General features: G+C 38.2%; 1 pseudogene; it reads right to left on the reverse strand.

Moving 5' to 3' along the window:
- Window positions 1-254: 254 nt before the first annotated feature.
- LOC103121526 (guanine nucleotide-binding protein G(I)/G(S)/G(T) subunit beta-1-like) lies at window positions 255-1,193 on the reverse strand (annotated as a pseudogene).
- Between the last annotated feature and the right edge of the window lie 2,408 nt (window positions 1,194-3,601).

A 3,601-nucleotide genomic window follows, 5' to 3' on the forward strand; every position in this document is an offset into this window, starting at 1 on the left:
TACTTTCGGCACAGAGATTCTTTTCTTAATAGGAATTATGCTCTTGGTTTCAGCAATAAAAGAAGGAAAAAAACATAGCCTTTTTGTAGTTCTGAGGAGGATATGCAGGGCATCCACATTAGTAGGGGTGGATTGGAAATGCTATCACTGAATACTCAACACTTCAAGGTTGTAATGGTCTTCCAGTTGCTAGATGTCCAGCTGCTGTCAACCTTAGTTCCAGATCTTGAGGAAGCTATCTCAGTACTATGTTGCTATGGCCAGCCTGTTATCAAAGCTTTGAGTGTGTCCCAGTGGAGGAGATGCCCAATCATGGAGAAAGAGACTGAGGAGATGTCACATATGACATTGTCCTGGGAGTAGATCATGAGCTCCTGGTTGCACAGAAGTTGAACAACCTGCAGGTCACATCACCTGAGCTAGTGGCAAATGCAATGCTGTTTGTAAATAGATGACATTGATGTTGGACTAATAGCCAGTGACTTGTTTGCTGGCACATCACTTCTTGAACATCCCAGAGTTTGGCTTAAGCATCACAAGCAAGAGAAACAAGCAGTCTGGTGTCAGGAGCAAGAAAAAGGCATCCCCAGTGTCCAGTGAACATGATTGTCTGCTGGTCAGTCTCAATGTTCCACAGAGCACAGGTGGTTTTAGTGAACATGATTGTCTGCTGGCCAGTCTCAGTGTCCCACAGAGCACAGGTGGTATTTCCAGAGCTGGTGACATCTGATTGACATCCAGGAAATGGTAGCAGGATACATATTCTGCATGTCCAGCCAGTTTATACTCATATCACATGTATACTCCCTTCATGAGTTTCAGATTGTAAATGAAGCAAATGTTATCAAAGCCACTACAGGCTACCTAATTCCCAGAAGGGTTGTACATCCAGGTCATGACCTACGAGAAGCAGAGAGGGATGGCATGGACCTTGTCTGTGGTGTAGCTATCCCCTATGGTGAGTTTGCCATCCTGTGAGGCACTCATAAAAAATTTGGAATCTGCCCAATAGTGCATGGCATAAATCTTGAACAAGTGACCTCTCAGTGTTCTACTGGTGCACATTTGTATTCTTCCCATTGGGTCAATGTTTTCCTGATCTGAGAGAGAGTTACATCTGCACATGATTTACTGGCATCTCTAATTTGGTTTTTAAGTTGTTCGGCCTCCTGACATTGGTCAAGTTCTCTCATCTTGTGATCTCAGAGGTCTTCAATATCACCCCAAAGAAATCTCAAATCTTAATTCAGAAGTGCCTCTGATCGGGTGTCCAACACATGTACAATTGGGAAGTGTATCCTGGCCTGGAGCACTTACATAGCCACCACCACCTCAACAGCCAGTCTGGGAGGGGTGTGCTAGACCACTCAATGGGTGCTACAGGCAGGACAGAGCAGGTGGCCTAGAAGCTCAGTCTGCTTCCAGTCTTGTGATGGCTGCTGCACTCCTGAGCTGCTGCCTCTGCTTCCATCAGCCCCTCAGACGCCTCTAGTTATTTTGGTGGTGGGTGTGGTTTGAAACTATACATTATAATCTTATAATTTTGTAAAAAACTACTAATAACAAATAAAAATTTTAAAAGAATAAAAATATATTTGCATTTACTTTTTTTAATTTATACCATTTCTCCCATTCATCCATAAGTGGACATTCAGGTTGAATTCATGAACTGGTTATTGTTAACAGTGTTGCAAAGAACATAGGAATATTATACTTCTTTTTGGATCAGTGTTTTTATTTATTTTTGGGGGGAGAGGTAGTCTTTCTGTATCAAATGGAATATTTTTAATTGTTTAAGATTTCTCCTTGCTGTTTTCTATAGTAGCTACATTGATTTATAGTCCCAGAAACAGCATATGAAGGTTTCAATCTTTTTTGACATGCTATTCATTGAGGTGTGAGGCAACTACATTTAGACCACTGCATTATATTGTATATAAAAATTAATTTACTTCCAGGAGGCATAGTTTATGGAATAGACATGATCATATTGGTGTTCTTCCCAAAACAACAATTAAATAGAATAAGAGACTGAACTGGACATATGATCTATAGCTGAAAGACCTACAGCCTCAGGTGCATGCTTGCACACAAGTGGGGCAATAAGGGGCATGGTTTGAAGGACCAACATAGTCAAACCAGAGATCAGGCAGGCAGCACGAAGCCACACTATGCCATTTTAGATAGCAGTGAAGTTATCATACCCAGAATAAAAGAAAATGGAACTTAAAACCTCTCAGTCTTTGACTTGGGGATTTCCTAAGCCTTCTGAATTTAAGGCAAGAACACAAGAAAAAAATGATAGCATTCATGACCACAAGGCAGCACAAAACACCTTTCCCTACACACCTCTAAGGATTATACAAACAATAGAAACTTTAGAGATCACACCAATGCCAGCTGCTGGCCAACAATCAGCAACAACATAAATGCATAAACAAAGAAATAAACAACAAAATATGCCCCAAAAAGCATATAGAAGCAAAAGAGAGAAAATTCAAGAAATTAGAGATACAGAGAGACTATCAGAGATAAACTACAAAAAGCTTATTAGAAAAAATCCCCAAGAATATAAGCAAGAATAGAAAGAGCATTTTATTTTGGAACTAAGATACACAAAAAAGAAATTCAGAACAAAATATGATAAAAAGCTAAAAGGCAGAAAGAAGAACTTCAAGCCCAATTCACTAAGCAGTTAGGAAGCATGAAAGAAAAAATTCAAACAGAACTATAAGGACTAAAAGACACATTTAGTGCAGTTCAAACAAAGGTGGACAGTTTAGGAAGTATACTCACACATGCAGAAAAAAGAATTTACAATCTAAAAGATACAATTAGCCAACTCTTTAATTTCAAAGATGAGGTAGAGGAAAGGTTTAGAAAGAATAAATGACTGTGCAATTGAAGACTCCATAAAAAGTTTGAATATAAGAATAATAGGAATATCTGAGGATGAAGACTAGGTCAAAAGAAACAGAAGTAATTTTCAGAGAAATTTTAAGTGAGCATTTCCCTCACCTAGGCAATCCTCAGAACACTTACTGAAGATTCAGACCAATCACTCAGGTCTTTAAATCCAAACCAACCAATACCTAGGCACATTATTGTAAAATGTCAAAACTTGATGACAAGGGGAAAAATTGCAGGCTGCTAGGGAATAGAAAGAACTCATGTACAAAAGCAGAACTATTAGACTTTCATTAGATTTCTCTTCACAAACACTAGAGGCAAGGAGAGTGGAATGACATATTCAAGATACTAAAAGAGAGAGAATTCCAGTCACAAATTTTGTATCCTGCAAAATTATCCTTCAAATATGAGGGAGACATAAAGGTTTTCTCAAATATTCAAAATACTCAAAACCTATAGGAATTTGCCACTTATGAGAAATATTGAATGGAGTTCTACAAGAAAGGAGGAAACAAAGTAATGCACATTTTAAGTAAGTAGTAGTAGACCAGAAACAAGAACACATAAAAATAGGAAAGAACAACAAGCAAATAGGGGAGGGAATTAAAAGACAAAGCTCTACCAAATGTTTGTTAATCAAGATCAATTTTTAAAAAAGAATATTTAGATACACAATGCTAGTTATAACACA

Source organism: Erinaceus europaeus, chromosome 16, assembly GCF_950295315.1.
Source record: "Erinaceus europaeus chromosome 16, mEriEur2.1, whole genome shotgun sequence".
NCBI lineage: Eukaryota > Metazoa > Chordata > Mammalia > Eulipotyphla > Erinaceidae > Erinaceus > Erinaceus europaeus.